General features: G+C 40.7%; 1 pseudogene; it reads left to right on the top strand.

Annotated features, from left to right (window-relative positions):
- The first annotated feature begins 1,840 nt into the window (after positions 1 to 1,840).
- On the top strand, positions 1,841 to 1,940 carry LOC118663855 (annotated as a pseudogene).
- The last annotated feature ends 19,394 nt before the right edge of the window (positions 1,941 to 21,334 follow it).

The raw sequence follows: 21,334 nt of genomic DNA, 5'->3' as shown, positions 1-21,334 counted from the left end.
TTTATTAACCTATCTCTGCATAGCACCCATGTGAAACATTTGGCAATTAAATATAAAATTACAGATGAAAAAGCTTTTCTAGAGAGGGGAAAAAGATAATTTCACTCATTTTTCTTTGAATAATGCCAGTTTCTGTGGATGTATTTTTGAATAGCACTGAAGTTTGGGATGCCATTGTACTCTTTAACTGTTGATTTGCAATTGAAATCCTTCAAGTAGTATAGTCTGAAGTGACAATTTAGTTATATTTTTATTCAGTCAGTCCCCCACACTTGCTGTTCCTGAGGCTATGAGTCTTTATTAAGGTTATAAAATGCTTTGACCTTCATAAAGGGCACAGTGACTTCCCTTGAGGTCCACAGCATTAATGATGAGGTGAAATGCAAAATCATTATCTGAGCGCAGCATCTCTCCTACCACAGAAGCCATTCAAATCATCCAATTGAAAAGCAAACCCATCCAAAAGCTAATAAAGAATTCTCGCTGGCAGTTGAAATGTTGGACAGATTGCTTTTCAACCTATGATAGGATGTTAACTGGGAGACAGCCAAATGATGATGCTGGTTCACTCTATTCCACCCTTGAATGCTGGGTAATTGATGCTCTTTGGGTCCAGAGGCCAAAAGTTGTTGGTGAGTTTGCAGTGAGAAACTTCACTGTGGCAAAGAACCAGTGGCGAGTGTTTAATTCTTGCCATTGTTTCAGCACCAAAGGCTTGGAGAGGAAAGTCATGCTTCATTCCGGGTTAGTGTCACAGTTGCATTCAACTGTTCATGAGAACTTGTAAGTGCATCGGCGGAAAATTAAATACTGACAACATGAGAAAAATGTCACTTCTGTGAAAACCAGCTTATAAACAGAAGGTCTTACTCTTTTTTTCCTAAGAGAAGGCAATGTGCACTTATGTGTGTAATGCCCATAGGTGATGTGGAAACAAATGCATGTCTCTAGCAAAACCAAACTGTTTATTTCAGCTCAGATTTGAGGACTATATTAAAAAGTGGTTCAAGTATTTGAGAGCTAAGGAGTCCATCCCAATCAGACTTTGCCCTACCTTCAAAACATTTTAAAAGAATTCTTTATGAATAAATCAGAATCCAAATTCCTTTTTGTCAATTAGCATATTTATAATGAGGTAGGTGTTCTTGGGCTTCTATTGAATAACACATATGATTTGAAATATACTATCAAAAAACAAAGAATGGCCCGGCCAGCATGGCTCAGTAGTTGAGTGTCGAACTATGAACCAGGAGGTCATGGTTCAATTCCCAGTCAGGGCATATGCCTGGGTTACAGGCTTGATCCCCAGAATGGGCAGTGCAGGAAGCAGTCAATTAATGATTCTCTTTCATCATTGATGTTTCTCTCTCTCTTTCTCCCTTCCTCTCTGAAATCAATAAAAATATATTTTTAAAACACAGAAACAAAGAATGTCCTAGTTAAAAGGGCTCTAAAAAATCAAGTTTTCATGGGTTTTCATGTAGTTTACGAGTTCCTGGAAAACCACCTGTCCATAAAGGTGGAAATGTAGGTTGATAATCATTTTCAATATTTCATAAAACTTGCTGGGAATCATATATATATACTAGTTGGTGTGAGGATCAATTTAATTTGTTTTTGACTGGCTTGTTACCAATTCAGGGCACAAATAACACTATTATCTGTGTTCTCACTGCAATTTAGAAGCTCTGGTTGGTATAAAACTAACTTACAAGGAAATACATAGAACCTGAGTTTTGTTTAGACTAGAGTGCTAACTGCTTAATGACTATGTAGTTCTTGATTCTGTTGAAGCATTTTCTCATACATATTAGGCATTAAAGCATAAAAAATAGCTCTGGTGTCGCTTCAGCAGCACATAGACTAAAATAAGAATGATACGGAGAAGATTAGCATGGTCCCCTGAGCAAGGATGACCAATTCATGCATTCAATATTTTTAAAAGGATAGGCTATTCCAACACATGGACTATTTTTGTATTAGAGTTTTCTAACTTATAATATGGACTTTTTCTTTTTATTTAAATATATTTTATTAGATTTTTCACAGAGAGGAAGGGAGAGGAACAAAGAGTTAGGAACATCGATGAGAGAGAAACATTGATCAGCTGCCTCCTGCATACCCCCTACTGGGGATATGCGCGCAACCAAGGTACATGCCCTTGACTGGACTCGAACCTGGGACCCTTCAGTCCGCAGGCTGACACTCTATCCACTGAGCCATACCCGTTAGGGCTGGAATTTTTCTTACTGTCCTATAAGTCACTTGGGCATTGGTCAATTATAAGAGATTTCAATTTTAGTAATTATGAGCTACATTGAAAAATAATTGTACTAAAATTAACTTCCCTATTTTTATTTGGTTTTAATTTTTAAATGTTTGTAAAAAGAGACTGTTTTGAGGGAGGATGAGGCAGAGGGGTGGGCAATTTCTTTTGTAAGTGTAAAATAAATGGACACACATTGCATGCAAAGAAAACAAATCAAGACAAAGCAAAAAATCCCATAAATAATAGCCCAGACTGAGAACCAGGAGAATTGGCTTCTGGTAATGACTTAGTAAATGTCTATGATAATTTTTAAAAGTTGTTTGAGTTTTCAATTTCTAGTCATACCAGATAATCTATAAGGCTTCTATAGGTTTTAACTTCAATAATGAAGCTATATTCTTATTGCTGAATGTGCTTATTACTCACAAGAAAGGTACTTAGGAGATCATGACATTGGAGTTATTTATGTTGGGGATTTGGGCTTATTGAAAATAGAAATCCTGAGTCCTAAAGACCCCACAATCTCACTTGTGGCAGTGATAAGTTTTTAAGGTCATAAATGACTAAATCTTTAATAAGAATAATTTTAAGGAAAATTTACCTTGGACCTAGAGATATACTTTTTTTTTTTTTTTAAATATATTTTATTAATTTTTTACAGAGATGAAGGGAGAGAGATAGAGAGTTAGAAACATCAATGAGAGAGAAACATTGATCAGCTGCCTCCTGCACACCTCCCACTGGGGATGTGCCCGCAACCAAGGCACATGCCCTTGACTGGAATCGAACCTGGGACCTTTCAGTCCGCAGGCCGACGCTCTATCCACTGAGCCAAACCGGCTTCGGCTAGAGATATACTTTTAATGCTAAATGCCACAAGTCAAATGAAGACATGGAATTTATGAATATCAATTGTAGATCATAGATAAAAAACCATAATAATAGAACAATCTCTTATCAAGTGGACAGATCAAGTGGACAGACCACAAATAATTAAGGAGCCAGAAGACCTAAATAACATAATCAACAAAATAGATATTATCATCATACACTAAATTGTCGGCTCTGTTGATAGAAAATGGACTTACTTCCTTCTCAGGTGCTTATGGAACATTTACAAAATTTTTCATGCACTAATTCACAAGGAACACACCAAAATGTTCTATTACCAACTATATTTTCTGATTACAATGCTGTATAACTAGTAATTATTAACGAATTAACAAATTAAAAGTCCCCTCCACCAGGAAATATTTTTAAAACCTTCTATTATACAACTCTTGGATGAAACAAGGAAATACAGATTGAAACTACAGAATTAAATCAAATAATCAAAGCACTACATAAGCAACCCCTGGGTACTTAAAGCAGAGGTCAGAGGAAAATTTGTAACACAAACTCTTCCACTAGTAAAATGAAAGAATGAAAACAAATTAAATACCCAGCTCAAGAAAACAGAGAAAAAGTCAAGCAAAAGACAACTCAAGAGAGGGAATAAGAAAAGCAGAAGTTAAGAAGGTAGGTTATTCCAGAAAAGCCCTAGATTTGGATGTGTGAGTATCCCTGTATGTGTGTTTGTGTGTTTGTGTGTTTGTGCATGGATGGATGGGGGAGAATGGAGCAATGTCCTCTTTCAGACTTGAGGAATTCTATGGAAAACACAGGTTTCACTAGATAAGAAAAAAATATGTATGTGTGTGTAGAAATATGTACGTGTATACATACACATATCTATGTTGTTGTTTTTTTCTGTAATTCATTGGTTTATAGCTTGAAGTTGTTAATATATGTGTTTTTCATACCTGAACTGCGATAACTTCTGAAATGGCAAGTGAGAACTACTGACAAACAAAAGCTCCAGTGAGTGGCTGTGTTTATCTCTGGGGCAGTGATAATTGATTAAAGGACCCATGATGTGTAATATCTGCACTAGCCACAGTGCTGATGGTAATAAGAAAACAATGGACATTACTCCTGAGCAAATGAGAGAGTCAATGTCGAATTTCTTCAGGTATGTTTGGGTTTCAGAATTATATTCATAGAGGTTTCTTAACACCCAATTTACTAAGATTCTTGAATAGAGTAAGTGTGAAACACTTTATTCTCACACCACCTTTTTCTCAAAGCACTTTCACAAAGTGCTTTATTAAAAAAAATTACATCATAGCAGAGAAAACATTTTGATTGGATGAGATGAAAAAAGATGACATAGTCCAGCTCAAAAAAAAAACAAAAAAAAACAAACAGAGAAAATGTCAAGCAAAAGACAACTCAAGAGAGGGAATAAGAAAAGCAGAAGTTAAGAAGGTAGGTTATTCCAGAAAAACCCTAGATTTGGATGTGTGAGTATCCCTGTATGTGTGTGTGTGTTTGTGTGTTCAGTGACTGAGCATTGACTTATGAACCAGGAGGTCATGGTTTGATCCCTGGCCAGGGCACATGCCCAGTTTGGGGGCTGGATCCCCAGTGTGGGGTGTGCAGGAGGCAGCCAATCAATGATTTTCTCTCATCAATGATGTTTCTAATTCCCTCTCCCTTCCTCTCTAAAATCAATGAATCTATCTATCTATCTATCATCTATCTATCATCTATCTATCTATCTATCTATCTATCTATCTATATTTATTTATTTTAAAAGATGACATAGAATATTACTGTAACTCAAGCTGAGAAGAATTGCTCTGAGGGTTGAAATCTTATATATCAGGACTCTGAATATTACAGACTTTCAGAATATTTATTAACTAAATATTCCAGCATGAGCAATTGTTCATTTTTAACAATTTAGTTTTTCCTTCTTCAGACACATTAGTCATCAGTTTCTTTTATTGTTTATATCTCCATAAAATTATAACCCTCATGAACAGAGGTCCTTGAGTTCTTCAGCACGAGGCTGAAATTAGGTTTCCTAGTCCAAAAAATAGTTTAATTAATTCGGAAACTTTCCTCATTTAAAACAAATTTATCCTGTGTCTTTGGTGCTCACTATAAATTGTAGCCATGCTTCATTCTAATATATTCTATTACTATTTGGGGCCTCAGAAGATTTAAAGGATGCCAATTTCCTGTACAATTTATCAGACAATTTTCAGCAGTGCTGTTTAGAGCAAACTTATAAAAATATGACTTACAAAAGATTTATCACATTGCTTGCACTTTAACATGTTTCCAGATTCAGTAACCTAGTTCCTTTCTGCCTTCTTTTGACAAGAGTAGGTTTAATATTAAATATTAACTCTCTTCTCCATAAAAATACATACATATTATTTATTTAGGATGCATGTGTTATACATTTATTTAGAGATTTTCATACTCTACTGCAATGCTTATATAAGGATCATTTATCCTTATTTGATATGATTGGCTCTCCTCATAAATTTTATTTGGCAGCTCTGTCACCCACCCCTGTCAAAAAAAAAAAAAGAAGAAGAAATAATAATAATAATAATAATAATAATAATAATAATAATAATAGGGGCCTCCTTCCTTGGTGGGTGAGGGAATTGTCTGCTTTGCTTTAGCACCTCCCTATTTGCTTCTCCAGAAAAACGACCTAATTAATTTGATAAGTCCCATTCCAGGAGACTGGCCTGGGTGTACATTCTCAGGTGTTAGGTTTCTTTGTGTTCAAAGGGTGTTCCCTGCTGTGATATTTCATTTCAGGTGTCAGTTTGGCTGGGCTATGGTGCCGTGTTGTTTGGTCAAACACCAGTCTAGATGTCCTTGTGAGATATTTTTTCTAAGTTTGATTAACATTTAAATCAGTAAAACTGAGTAAAGTAGATGGCTATTGATAATGTGAGTGGGTCTCAGTCAATCAGTAGACGTCCTTAAGAACAAAAACTCAAATTTCTAGAAGAAGGAATTCAGATAAAAACTTTGACATCAACTCTCACCTGATTCTCCTAATAGATTTCAGATCAGTCAGCCTCTGAGATCCTGTGAGCCAATTCTCTCTCTCTCTCTCTCTCTCTCTCTCTCTCTCTCTCTCTCTCTCTCACACACACCACCTCCCACCATGCCTCTTCCTTTTTCAGCAATAAAGAATGGAATTTCCCTCAGAGGGAGGGAAGCTCAGGTTCTGGGCTCTGGCCCAGTCCAGGGAATCCCACGTTGAGTCTTATTGGTTCCTGGAGAAAATATCTTCCCGATGTTTGCAGCTCCTTACAGTGAGAAGGGCAGGATGGGTGACAGGACTTTTTGGATGAAGCCAAGTATCTTCATGTAGAACCCTAAATCCTACCTGATCTGCAAACATATCTTAATTAAACCTGTTGCAGGGGTAGGTGGCTGGGGGCAGCAGCTCTCTTTTGCCTGAAGCTAAGTCTCTATTACAAGATGGAATCACTCTGGTCAAAAAAAGAGGCACCAAACCTCTTCTGTTCAGCTCTCATTCTGTGACCATCACTGAGTTATTAATGTTACTTACTTACTTAAAATCATTAAATTCACACCATGATCCTGTGAAGTAAACTTTATCATGAGAACACTCGAGATCACACAGCCCCTGAGTGTGGCTGACACACGTCCCCATGAGGGACATACCCCTCTCAGCTCCCCCAGTTGCTCTGCTGGCCAAGAGGATGGAGGTCCCATAGACACACATCAAAAGTGAGGACTGGCCTTAAGTTTTAAGTCTCTGTAGGTATTTAATTATATTCTTCTAAATACTTATTTTTTTCTAAATACCCAATTGGTTAGGTGTCCACTGAAGTTCATGTTCTCATTTCTGGCAAAATTACAGAGTTGGCTTAAGATTCAGCTCTTACCAGAGATCACATATCCCAGCCTCCATTGTAGCTGGGCATAGCCATGTAACTGAATTCTCACCTGGCCCATGAAATTTGCATGTCTTAGTGTAAGTACTCTCTCTTTTTTTTTCCCTACTGGCTGAGATGACCAGAGCATGGCCACTCAGAAAGTCATCTGTTGAAGATGGCATAGCCACTGTACTTGAGGTCTCTGAATTATAGCATGTAGGGAGCTACCCACTACCCCAGAACACCCACCATGGGCTATTAGTCCCCAGCAAGAGTATTTTTATTCTTTAGCTTCCCTTAAGAAGAAAGCTATATTTCAAATTTATCTCAAACAAATCGTATTTCTAGAAACATTAATAACAAAGAACATTGAAGACAGATATCTTCAGCATTTCTTTGTGTAATGCATATATATCCTCACACAAGGATATTTTTTCCATTGGATTTTAGAGAAAATGGAAGGGAAGTGGAGAGAGTTACTTCAATGTGAAAGAGAATCATCAATTGGTTGCCTCCCACCTGTGCCTCGATCCAGGACCAGGGATTGAGCTCGCAACTGACTTATGTGCCCTTGACCAGAATTGAACCGAAATCTTTCAGTCCACAGACCAACACTCTAACCACTGAACAAACCGGCCAGGGCTGTAATACATATTTTTGACATCATCTTCTGTAATGTCTTTAAAACGGGCGTTACTGACCAGTTTGGTGAAGTCTTGCTAGACACGTGGACCATGGATATGTGAGCTCTCACCGGAATTTCTAACTTCCTATGAATATGACATGGATATTTTCAATGTAATAATTATTACAGAAAGATGTTTTAAACTTACAATTTTTCTCTTCCCTCACATAACAGCTTAATCTAATGTCTCAACAATAAACTTAATTTTGTTTAATGATCTTGGAACAGGTGGGCACATATTAGGAAATGTCAAATTCCATCAGCCTGACTGAACATAGATATTCCATGTGGTGATTTTCAATGCAGTTAAAGGGAGAAAATGATGATCTGCCAAAATAGCAACAAAGTAGTGGATAATTTCAGTTGTCATATCTCACTTTACCCGAACTAATTTTTTTCTTTGTTTCCATCTTCTATGTTTCTTCTTCATGGCTCTGGGATTCTCAGCTGTGCTATATAAGTTATGAAAATGTCCATTGGATCCTATCACACTTTTAATCAAAACCCATTGATTGTACCTAAAGAAAAAAAATACGAAACCTTCAAATTTTCCCACATGGTTAGATCCATGCCTCCGCAACGCCATGTTGTACTACTTTATGTTTTTATCATTCTCTAGACATTTTTTGGTCATTGTTTTAATGGTTTGAGCATTCAAAAAGGCCTTTATGAAACTTTTAATAAGGTGCCCTGCTCTAGCTGAGCACTTAAAAAATTGCAATTTACTTCTGCGTCTGATTGTTTAACATTTGTCAGTTCTCTGCAGTGAATGCCTACTGCTTTTCCTGCTCTATATTTCCTGTGAGCAGAAATATCTTTCTAAAAACTTCTTCCCCACCCCACCTATGTGATTTCTCCCAGAAATGTATTTTATGTAGTTATAACTCTACACAATTACACTTTTCTAGTAAGCAATGGACACCTAATTCATACACCTTCCTCTAGTCACAGTTGATTGGAACACATACCAATCAGAACGATTTCCTAGGATTTTTGAAACTGCAGTTATTAGAATCCACCCTTTTCGAGTAGAATTCTGTTGCTTTACAGCCATTTCCCCATAATTTGGTGACATCCAGACATCTACAGTGGGAGAGAATGAGGCTGTCATACAGAAAGAATCAGATGTGAGAAAGGACTGAGAGCACTGGTGGTATCTGAGTGCCAGATGCTAGCTGTCCCAGAATCGGATAACAGCACTGACCTCATAAAAGCTGCTCTAGTATCTCTGTTGACTGTACTCAAGTGAGTTTGGGTTAGATTGTTGTTATTGGCAAGTAAGCTCCACAAAATCACTTCTTGGCCAGGATTCTCAATTATCCACTCCCCGCCCCCCACCCCCACCCCCCAAGAACAAACATCTTCATTAGGTTTTGTAAAGGAGGCTCTATTGCGAAGAGTGTATTGAACTACAAAGGAACCAACTATTAATAATCTTACTTCTATGATTTCTTCAATTCACTCTACACCTTGAATATTTGTGTGAAGGTTTTTGCTTTCCTTTGTTTTGAAATCTAGAAAGTGTCCAGACTGTGGAACTTTCTTTAACTGATGAATTTTATACTTTATTCTAAAGCCAACCACTCTAGATTTGTGTGTGTTCTCTTCCTTTCTTTTGCATATTTTTTTATGTTCAAAATATTTTTGTGAGTTCTCTTCTATCCTCCCCAAATGCAAATAAACCCTTACTTGAAAACAGATTGAAAAATTTTCTTCTTGATAAAATTTTTTTCCTGATTTATCACATTTAAATTTCCTAAGTTCTGTTGTCTTGGGGAAGGGAATAAAGGAACCCAGTTATTTTGGCACTTTTTCCTGAAAATATCCCACTAATGAAGGCTCCAGGGACCCAATTGAGCAATGTAAAAATGTACTCTCCCCATCTCTCAAAATTTCCAACCTGGGACCAGGCTCTTGCTACCTTGCCATATGCTTAGAATATTTCAGGGAGTAAAGTCATGTTGGAACCATATTTCCCACTGTTTCACTGTGATTGTTTATACAACAGATGCAGGCAGTCCATAAACCCCAGGAATAACTATATGGAAACATCTCTATGACCAAAGGCACCAAGATACAGTCTAAAATGCTTGCTTAAAAAACAACATGTAGCATTCTTTTGACCATTTAAAAAATGCTATTTTTTAAAATAATATGATTGGAAGTTGATTAAACATAAGCCTGATATAAATAAAGGTTGCATAATTGGATCAGAAAATAATAGTAATAATTTCTATAATAACATGTGATTAATCTCTTATAGTTTGAAAAACACTTTCTTAACCATTCACACATTTAATATCTTCAGAAGGATAACATTTTAGAGATGAGGAAAACAAATTTAGTTGGAAAAAGTGATTGAATAAGTATTGATGGATGAAATACAGGGCATTCAGTTAAATTTGAATTTCAAATAAATTTTTTTTTCATTTAAATATGCTCTAAATATTGCATGCTTATCTGAAATTTAAATTTAGTTGAGTGGTCTGAATCTTATTTGCTAAATCTTGGAACCACAGATAAAATTATGGTCACAAAGTTAGTAATTGGCAAAGCAGGAGGGTCTCTACAGTTAATGATGGTGATGGTGGACATGTACTTTGAAAATGATGGTGGACATGTACTTTGAAAATATTTTAGTATATGCTCATATGAAATTATTATCTTTGTCAGGACATCACAAGAGACATAAATAAGGTCTTCACATCCCAAATCAGGTATGAAGTGAGTTTAAAATTGTTCATGAACAGGCACCAATCTTGGTGCAACTATTTGAAATATGTGGGGTATATTGACCCAAGTATTGCTGAGCATTAACCAGACAGATTTCTTCACTGGCTACCCTCCACATCCACCAGTTGCTAAGGGTTAATGATTTCTTTGAGGACAATGTGTGCTCTGGAATTGTCAACTTGCCACCCTGGAGCCCGCTTGGCAAGTCTGGGAAACATACACCCTGCAGAAAGGGCTTGGAGGTCCTTCTTGTCTTACCTCTTTATGAAACAGAGAAGATGAAGAGGAGAAAGAAATTGTCTTTAAACATATGTACAGACTTCAGTCCAAATGTACAGTGGCTTCTGTGCCTGTAACTCCTTAGAACATGCTGTTTATGTCCCATAGCATGAAGTACTAAAGGACCCAGAGATGCTATTATCCAGGATGGAGAAAGTTCATGGGAAGGAGAAAATTTTCAAGGAGGACCTTATGGGAGAAATTTTTAGGAAGCATAGAAATATCTATGCTTTGCCCAAATCTACTTAAACAGCTACTGCTCTACCATGCAGTGTAAAGGAACCATCCACATATCTGGGGGCATGCATTTTGGGGGGTTGATATCTTTGGGAACAACTTAATAGACTGCCAGTGTCTCCACTTTACAACAAGGATTTTTTTCAATGGGCTTTATCTAGATACTAGAGCAGGGGTGGGCAAACTTTTTGACTCGAGGGCCACAATGTGTTCTTAAACTGGACCGGAGGGCCGGAACAAAAGCATGGATGGAGTGTTTGTGTGAACTAATATAAATTCAAAGTAAACATCATTACATAAAAGGGTACGGTCTTTTTTTTGTTTTAGTTTTATTCATTTCAAACGGGCCGGATTCGGCCCGCGGGCCGTAGTTTGCCCACGGCTGTACTAGAGGCATGGTGCATGAAATTCTTGCACTCGGGGGGTCCCTCAGCCCAGCCTGTGCCCTCTCGCAGTCCGGGAGCCCTTGGGGGATGTCCAACTGATGGCTCCCCATGGGGAGAAGGCCTTAGCTGTCAATCAGACATCCTTAGCACTGCTGTGGAGGCGGGAGAGGCTCCCTCCACCGCCGCTGCATTTGCTAGCTGTGAGCCCACCTATGGCTTGCTGGTGCTCCCTCTGTGGGAGTGCACTGACCACCAGGGGTCAATTCTTGCATTGAGCACCTGCCCCCTGGTGGTCAGTGCATGTCATAGCAACCAGTCGCTCCTCTGTTTGGTGGATTTGCATATTAGCCTTTTATTATATAGGACTAGAGGCCCGGTGCACAAGGCTAAGGGGGGGGGAGGGGTGTCCCTCAGCTCCACTTGTGCCCTCTCACAGTCTGGGACTCCTCGGGAGATAACGACCTGCTGGCTTAGGCCCACTCCCGGGTGGCAGAGGGCAGGCCCAATCCCTAGGTACCTGCCCCGCAGCCCCTGGTCGGGCTCAGAGCAGGGCTGATTGGGGAGTTGGGACGCCGCCCCCTATCATGCACAGAGCAGGGCGGATCAGGAGGTTGCAATGCCACCCCCAGTCATGCTCAGGGTAGGGCCGATTGGGGGGTTGGAGTGCTGCCCCCTGTCACACTCAAGGCAGGGCAGATGGGGAGGTTGCGGCTCCACCCCATCACACACAGAGCAGGGCCCATGGGGGGGTTGGGGAGCCACACCCTGTCACACACAGAGCAGGGCCAATCAGGGGGTTGGGGAGCTCCCCCCTATCAGGCACAGAGCAGGGCCGATCAGGGGATTGGGGCACCTCCCCCTGTCACACACAGAGCCGCATGGCGATCAGGGGGCTTGGGTGCTGCCCCCTGTCACACTGCTCCAGGGGCCAGGAGGCCTCGCGGCTCCGCTGATCCCAGTGCTGGGAGGCCTCACATCTCCACTTGACACCGGGGCAGTGAGGCCTCGCTGCTCAGCTGATCCCGGTGCCAGGAGGCCTCGCGGCTCCACTGATCCCGGGGCATGAGGCCTCGCGGCTCCGCTGATCCCGGTGCTGGGAGGCGTATTACCCTTTTATTATATAGGATAGAGGCCTGGTGCATGGGTGGGGGCTGGCTGGTTTGCCCTGAAGGGTGTCCTGGATCAGGGTGGGGGTCCCGCTTGGGTGCCTGGCCAGCCTGGGTGAGGGGATGATGGCTGTTTGCAGCTGGTCACACCCCCTTCAGGGTGGGGGTCCCCACTGGGGTGCCTGGCCAGTCTGGGTGAGGGGCTGAGGGCCGTTTTCAGGCTGGTGGGTGACTGAAGCTCCCAACCTCTCCTTTTTTTAATTCTGGGATTTATTTACCTTCTATAGCTGTCACTGGAACTGAGAGCCAGCTTTAGCTCTGAGGCTTGGCTCCAGCTCTGAGACCTCGGCTGCTGAAAGCAGGTATCTGGTTTGTTTGGGTTCTTTAATTGAAACACTGTTGCAACTCCAGCTTGGCTGGCTGGCTGAAAGCATGGGGTTTGTTTAGCTTCTATAATTGCAACATAGTTGCTTAGAGTGCAAGCTCAGAGCCCAGCAGTGGCAGGCAGGGAACCTTGGCTTCCTCCATCGCTGGAGCAAGCAAGCTTCCTGTTCATTTCAGCTGCGTGGCTGTTGACCACCATCTTGGTTGGCAGTTAATTTGCATATCGCCCCGATTAGCCAATGGGAAGTGTGTCAGAGGTATGGTTAATTACCATGTTTGTCTATTATTAGATAGGATTAAATAATCATTGCCAGGAGTGAATGGCATGTAGATTCATGGATGCTGACTATGTGTGACCAACTTGTAGGGCATATTTACCAGAAGTCTACTTCTCTGCAAGGTGGGAAACCACACTGGAGACACTTTCTCTGAAGAGAAGAATCAAACACCAAAGCTTGACACAGCCCTAGTCATTAGAGGGTACATGTGCCCCTCAAATTTGAACTAAGGCTCAGAGTACAAGCTAAAAGGAAGGAATTGAGAATTGGGAGAAAACATCTGAAAAAGCTGTTTTTAGTAAGTCCTAAGTTAGATACTAAAGAGTAAGGTGGCCTCCATCTCTAAACCTCTAATAGAACATTACAGGGAAAGAAGCAGTGAAATGCCCTTTCTCTTGGCCACAGAATATCAACCATATTTGGCCCATTGGAGGTCCATTTCCATCTGTATGACAGTAATGACAATAACAGGATGTTGTGCTATAAGGGGAAATGTGTTATGCGGTGTTACTTGGCATATAATGCTGGGAGTGGAATGAGTATTAGAGACTACCCATTCAATAAATGAAGAAGAAGGAGAAGGAGAAAGAGAACAAGAAGAACAAGAAGATGTGAAGGACAGACAGAAAAAAAGGTAGAAGGAAGAAAGGAAGGAAACTGTAACTGGAATTGAGTAACTTTTCTAAGAATATACATATTACTAGTAAGAAATTCATCAGTACAGTTTAGTTTTATTTATCCTCAAGTCCAGCATTTTTCAATATGCTTTCTAGCTTATGATATCTATATTTTACTTTAAAATACTCTGGCATGGGCAGTGAGGTATTCTGTATATGCTAGGCAGTTTGTGCTTTTGCTTTAGCAGTTGTCCTCACTGCAGGGATAGTAGCTAGCAGTGTGTAAAAAAGTCTGTATTTTACATGCAGCTACTACAAAGTATAGTGAGCAACACCTCATGCTATATGTAAGTTAGACTAGTGAATGACGGAAATGTTTTTATAGATGAAATGAATTATTTTGTAATTCGAGTGGTAAGTGATAACAATAGTTGCACATTGGTGATTTTGAAAGGTGTTCAAAGTATATAGATTGATCAAAAAATTCAGAGCCACTCCCACCTTGCAAAAACAGAGCATACAGATTCAGTGAGATCAGTATCTTCATATTAAGGATGGCACATGAGACCATATGGACCTACTATTGGCTCAAGAGAATGAATGGCTGACCCATGATGATGCCAAGGGTGGCAGTGTCTTCGATTTGGAAGAATGGCTTGTGCATCTTGAGTGGACCTTTAGATTGAGGAGGTAGTCACAGCATGGAAAGAATATTGGGACTGTAAGCTTGCAGAACAGGGGAATGAATGGTTTCTGTCTGCTTACGATAAGAGTATAAATGTGTTTTTATTTTTTAAGTAAACATTGTTTATGAGCCAAAATTTGGTTTATGACTGGTTTTCAATGTAAGGCTGATTGTAAGGGTGTGAAGGGAGATTGCAGGGCCTCAAATACATTAGTGGCTCTTATTGTCCCTAAAAGACTTAAGAGTTAGGCACAGTCTGACTGGCTTGAGTCAGTTCCCAGCACTTAGGAATGACAATGAGTGTTTGAAGCTGACAAGAGGAGAGAGATTTGGAGGAAGGGATTGAGTTTGGCTGCAACTTAATTCAGAGTCTAAAGGCGGTCTCCTACTGTACGCACCCCCAAAGTGTAATCAGAGCTCACGCTTAAAAAGTTGCCTTTTTTTTCAACAAATAAACAGAGCTGAAGATGGAGAATCTAAGGGAAGAGCCTAAGGAAAAAAGACATGTTATTAAATGAGGATATGGATTTGAAGAGATCACAGTAATGCTTCTTTGAAGCACACTTGAGAAGCTCCGTTTTCCAGGAGGAATATCGACACCTGGGAAAGTGGCATTAAATAAGTAATGCTGCCAAACGCACGTCAGGAGCTTAGATGCACTCTGAGCACAGATTCACAGAACTGAATTAATGAGGACATCTTGTATTAAATCATTTGACAACCTGGATGCTATTTGTCATTGAAATGTAACTTAGTATACATTTAATATGCTATAAAATGCTCACCTGCAGAATGCGTGTATACACTGGGAATATGTATGTGATGTGGATGTGTGTATTTTCCTTAGCCTTATTCTCTGGGGGGGGGGATGCCTTCTGTTCGAAGGACACACCTTAGATGGTAAGCAGGGAGGGCAGGACAATCAGAGGGCTTCCACAGTGGAACTGGACGGTCTGCCAAAGAATTTCTACAAATGGGGAAGGCTGTAGGGCTCCTTACGTGGAATATCGCTATTACTTTAACCCACTCCTTCCTCTCCACCTGTCCATCTGTACACTGTTGCCAGATTCATCTTCTTCAGTCTCAATTTTTCATATTCCTGTCCAATTTCCAGCCTAGAAACAGCTACCTATCTCTCACAAAGGAAATCCAAATGCCTTCCCCAGGATGTTCAGACTTGATTAGGTATGGTTTTCAGAAACCCTTCTCGCTGAACAAGGTGGGTATTTCGATATTTGCTGCAAACACCTTAAAGGTGCTTGACTGCCTTTCTCAAGCCATTTCTCTAAGTAATTCTAAAGGAAAAGAAAGAGGAAAATTTAAAAACAAACAAACAAACAAACCCTTTCCGATTCATAAGAAAAGAGCTTGCTCACAAACTCTGGGGAGGCATTCATAAGAAATTTACATCATCAACATGAATTCCAAGTATCTTGGCGCTTGATTACATTCGATAAAAACAGTTTGCTCAATATAAATTCAGTTGGCTCTCCCACTGCCCATTTCCAGTTAAGGAAAATCTCTCTTTACCTTAAATGGAAAAAGGATATTCTAGGATCTGAAACGTGTATCAATGTGCCAACATAGTGACATTGAACATGCTCTTCCTAAAATCGTTATTCAGGCTTGAGTAGTGCCAGTGGCATGGAAACATCTAAGGAAAGCAGAGAGAGTGAGCCAGGAATGATGGGGAAAGAGGTCTGAGCAGCCCCAAATGGAAAAGGGCCTGGGCACTGAGCCCCTGTGGGCTCTGCCATCCTCTATCTGTGGCCAGGCCCACGTGCGGTAGGATAAAAAAATCCGTACTTTGAAATATGTGCCATGTGCCTGTTCATGTTTCTTCTTCCTTCTTTTTCTAGTTAAAGATGAATTACCACTTCAGACTAAGGTGGCAACAGTGTTTTTGCTTTATCTGAGATGTTAATTTGGGGAACAGTCCATTTATGGAGGCTTGCTAGGGGGCAGCAGTAGGAAAGGCAGCTTAGGACAAAAAGAATTTGGAAAGCAGGGATAGAAGGGAATGAATCCTTTACTTTCCCAATGAAGGCATGTGCATGGTTAGAACCCTGCAGCTGGCTGGAGGGGTTCTGAAGTTCACATCCTGCGTTGTATTCACTTTTTAAAAAATTATATATTTTTTGTTAATTTCAGAGAGAAAAGAGAGGAAGAAAGAGAGAAATATCAATGATGAGAGAGAATAATTGATCAGCTGCCTCTTGCACTTGGGCCTGCAACCTGGGCATGTGCCCTGACTGGGAATCAAACCGTGATATCCTGGTTCATAGGTTGATGCTTAATTTTGGAACCAATGCCGGCCTGGCTCTGTCTTCACTTAATATATCCAATTTATTTCCTAAAATCCAGGTTGATTTCACACCCTCCTTTCTCCACCCCCACCCTCATCCACATGAACTTAGTAAACATGAGGCACTCAATATTGTTCAGACTGCGATGGTTGTGGTGGCCAAGGAAGGAGTGTGTTTGAGGAAGAAGACATATCCATTCTTCATTTCCTACCACTTCTCACGCCCTTTTGTATGGCATTGTTCCTGGCAAGATTTGAAAAGGCACAATGGGTGATAGGTGCAACTTTTGCTTCAGAGAAGTAAGAGCGGTGAGGCCTGAGGGAAGATGAAGAGTTATCGGTATTGGAGACTTTGAAGGTTATCTTTGTGTTCAGTTCAATTTCCCAGATTAGGGATGAGGACGAGGACTTGAAGCACAGCCTGGCATAGAGTGGATCTTCCTTTAGCTGGAGAATCAACTACTACTAACACCACTTACAAGGGCGAAACACTTTCTTTAAACTCATCACTAAAGGCTGGGGGGGGGGGGGGGAGGGTGTTGCTAATTTTGTTTTTGTGGCTCATAAGATTTGGGTCATATGATCACTGAATGGATCATGTTTTCTAGTGGGCTTTCTTTCTTTCTTTCTTTCTTTCTTTCTTTCTTTCTTCCTTCCTTCCTTCCTTCCTTCCTTCCTTCCTTCCTTCCTTCCTTCCTTCCTTCCTTCCTTCCTTCCTTCCTTCCTTCCTTCCTTCCTTCCTTCCTTCCTTCCTTCCTTCCTTCCTTCCTTCTCTCCCTCTCTCCCTCCCTCCTCCCTCTCTCCTGCCGGGAGCCGGTCCATGCTTGCTGTTTCAAGGGACCTGGCATATATGGCATACTGTTCTTAATATGTTTGCTCACCTTCTTGGCACTATGTGTTTTAACCAAGGTCACCTCTCTGAGAAAGGTTGTTTCCCCAGGAAGGGATTTTCCCCTGAAGTTAGGGAGGTAATAAAACCTCTTAACTAAGTGCCAGGCGGGTAATTAATCATTTTAACTACGAACAATCATGCTTAAGCTACATAATCTTTACTCCCTGGAATGGAGATAAGAAACGCCCTAACCTTTGGAATAGAGATTGATAGGATTGGAGTCAACTGGTATAAATACAGATGTAACAAGACAAGAGAAGACAGAACCTACACACAGAACTTAGAAGACAGAACCCACACAGAACCTACAGACAGAAGAACTTTGCTGGAGAGAACATGGCAAAAGATCCTGGACTGAACCTGACTACAGAAATTGACAAAAGAACCTGACTAGAACCTGGTGACTGAACCTGGCTGGAGAACCTGGACAGAACCTGGCTGGAGAACCTAGCGAGGGAACATGGCTACAGAACCTGGCTGGAGAACCTGGAGAACCTAGCAAGAGAACATGGACACAGAACCTGGCTGGAGATCCTAAGCAGAACCTCTCTGGAGATCCAGACCAGAACTTGGCTGGAGATCCTGGCTGGAGATCCTGGATGGGCTGCTGATCAGCTGAATGCTGTCTCCGTGTCGTTCCTTCTTTGCCGACCCCATCTACACCTTTGGGAACCCCTGGACCTGCTGGGGTTGGACCCCAGCACTCTCCCTCCCTTCCTCCCTCTCTCCCTCCCTTCCTCCCTCTCTCCCTCCCTTCCTCCCTCCCTCCCTCCTCCTTCCTTCCTTCCTTCCTTCCTTCCTTCCTTCCTTCCTTTCTCTCTCTCTCTCTCTCTCTCTCTCTCTCTCTCTCTCTCTCTCTCTCTGGCAGAAGAAGCATAACAGTGGAGAATTATACTATACAATGACAAATAATGTGATATTACTGCATTGGAACTTCATGGGTCAGTAACATTTTCAGGCTGATCATATTTTGCCCCATTAAATATATATATCTATATGTTAATAAATATTAGCATGCATACCATCTATCAGCAGCATAATTTATTAACCTAAAGGTCATTTTAGATTTCTGCTGGTCAGGTGAAAACTTCATTTCTGAAGTCAAGGATCTGGAAGGGAAAGTTCACTGATAGGGAGAGGCAGGGAACAGATTCTCTTTCAGAGCTCTCAGGAGGAACTGTGATCTTAGATTTCCAGCCTCCAGAACTGTGAGACAATCAATTTCCAATAAATTTCAGTTGTTTAAACCAGCAGTTCTTGTACATTGTTGCAGCAGCCCTAGGGAACTGACAAGAGGGAAGTGGAGAGTACATTCCTCCAGATTAATATAACTTGGCCAGGAGCAAAAGTTGATAATGATCTTTTATTCAAGACACACCGATTTCTGGGTTTAGTAAATACACATAGTTTATATCATAACTGATAAATGCTAGCAGACTCCATTTTGAAAAATGCCATATTGAGGGTCAATAATTCCTGTGTTTTAGATAGCATTCCATGGATTCTGCCTGAAAAGTGTGATGATAGGGAAGGTAACAATAGCAGGGAATTGCTCTAAAATGTGAGAAAAACAATAACAGGTAACTGGTGTGTCCATTAGAATAGAGATTTCAGGAAAGACACTAATAGAGGTAGGAGGGTCATCATCTCTCCACTACCACGTGGAGTTCCGTGGATGCTGTCACTAGGGATTGAGGCACCCACTGTCCACAGACTAGAAAACCTAGACCAGGAAATAAGAACAACGTTACCTACAGGATTATGTCCATAATGATTTGGCAATTATTTCATTTCAAAAATGATGGCTAATGCAATGTATGAATTTTATAAGTGCTTTATATATGAGCTTTAAATAACAACTAACTAGGGAAATTAAACAAAATGGGCCACGTTTAAAGTATTCTACAGCAAAGTCTTTTGTGACAGTATTGCAAATATTTCATGAAAAGAAATACCCTGTTAAATTAACCATTTCATTAAAATCCATCATAATTCTTGAATTAATTTTTTATGTCCTCCTTTGTTCTTACTCATACTGCCACCCATGACCTTCAGTGCTGGGGTCCAACCCCAGCAGGTCCAGGGGTCCCCAAAGGTGTGGACAGAGTCGGCGAAGAAGGAATGACACAGAGACAGCGTTCAGTTGATCAGCAGCCTAGCCAGGATCTCTAACCAGGATCTCCAGCCAAGTTCTGGTCTGGATCTCCAGCGAAGTTCTGTGTCCATGTTCTCTTGCTAGGTTCTCCAGCCAGGTTCTCCAGCCAAGTTCTGGTCTGGATCTCCAGAGAGGTTCTGCTCTGGATCTCCAGCGAAGTTCTGGTTAGGATCTCCAGCCAGGTTCTGTGTCCATGTTCTCTTGCTAGGTTCTCCAGCCAGGTTCTGTAGCCATGTTTCCTCACTAGGTTCTCCAGCCAGGTTCTGTCCAGGTTCTCCAGCCAGGTTCAGTCACCAGGTTCTAGTCAGGTTCTCTTGCCATGTTCTATCCAGGTTCTGTAGCCAGGTTCTGTCTCTAGGTTCTTCCGCCAGGTTCTCTCGCTAGGTTCTGTCTCTAGGTTCTGTGGCCAGTTTCTGTCCAGGATCTTTTGCCATGTTCTCTCCAGCGAAGTTCTTCTGTCTCTAGGTTCTGTGTAGGTTCTGTCTTCTAAGTTCTGTCTTGTTACATCTGTATTTATACCAGTTGATTTCAATCCTATCAATCTCTATTCCAAAGGTTAAGGCGTTTCTTATCTCCATTCCAGGGAGTAAAGATTATGTAGCTTAAGCATGATTGTTCGTAGTTAAAGTGATTAATTACCCACCTGGCCCTTAGTTAAGAGGTTTTATTACCTCCCTAACTTCAGGGGAAAATCCCTTCCTGGGGAAACAACCTTTCTCAGAGAGGTGACCTTGGTTAAAACACATAGTGCCAAGAAGGTGAGCAAACATATCAAGAACAGTATGCCATATATGCCAGGTCCCTTGAAACAGCAAGGATGGACCGGCTCCCGGCACTTCAGCTGTCTTTTGTTTGCACATGTTTTTGATACTTATTTAATGGAAAATTAAGGATGTGTTGACTAGCTGAAATTTAAGAAGAAATAAAAACAACACTTTACCTCACTAAATAGGTCCATTGCATTTAAATCACTGCTCCCAAATTGCCAGAGCTAGAGTTTGAATTTCCTGAAAAGACCAACTTCACAGGTGAAAAATGATGAGCCCATGGAAACATTCATTTTAGCTTCCTTATATTTCAGCTAATTGAGGCAAATGACCCAAGTGTGGAATTTGCCAGCAGCATAGGTTTTATTTAATATAAAAACCTTTCTTATCTATAGAGCACAGCAAGGAGCGCCTTTGGCACACACATTTGTCTATGAAGCAATAGCATCTTCACTGGTCTTGCCCTTTGGGGAGAAGAAAGCAGAACAAAGAATAGGCATCTTGAATTTTGAATAGATGCATATTCAGTGGCAGTTGTAGGTTACCTACAGGCTGTGTGTCTCTAATTATTTTCTCTTATAAATTCTAATTTGTCTTCTGGGATTTGAAAAAAGGGGAGGGGATTAATGAGTATTTTCAGGGGAGGAGACCAGGCACACTTTCTTAGAATGTCACATAACCTTTCAGCATTTTTCTCATATTCTCTGGTTAATTTAATCTGGTAATTTTTATTAAGGCAGAAATCCACTAGAGAAAAATGCAAATAATAGGTCGGAGCTCTCACTACTTTGTTAAA

This window comes from Myotis myotis, unplaced genomic scaffold, assembly GCF_014108235.1.
Source record: "Myotis myotis isolate mMyoMyo1 unplaced genomic scaffold, mMyoMyo1.p scaffold_m19_p_9, whole genome shotgun sequence".
NCBI classification, from domain to species: domain Eukaryota; kingdom Metazoa; phylum Chordata; class Mammalia; order Chiroptera; family Vespertilionidae; genus Myotis; species Myotis myotis.
The sequence above is the reverse complement of the archived record's forward strand: the minus strand, read 5'-3'. Positions and strand labels throughout refer to the sequence as shown.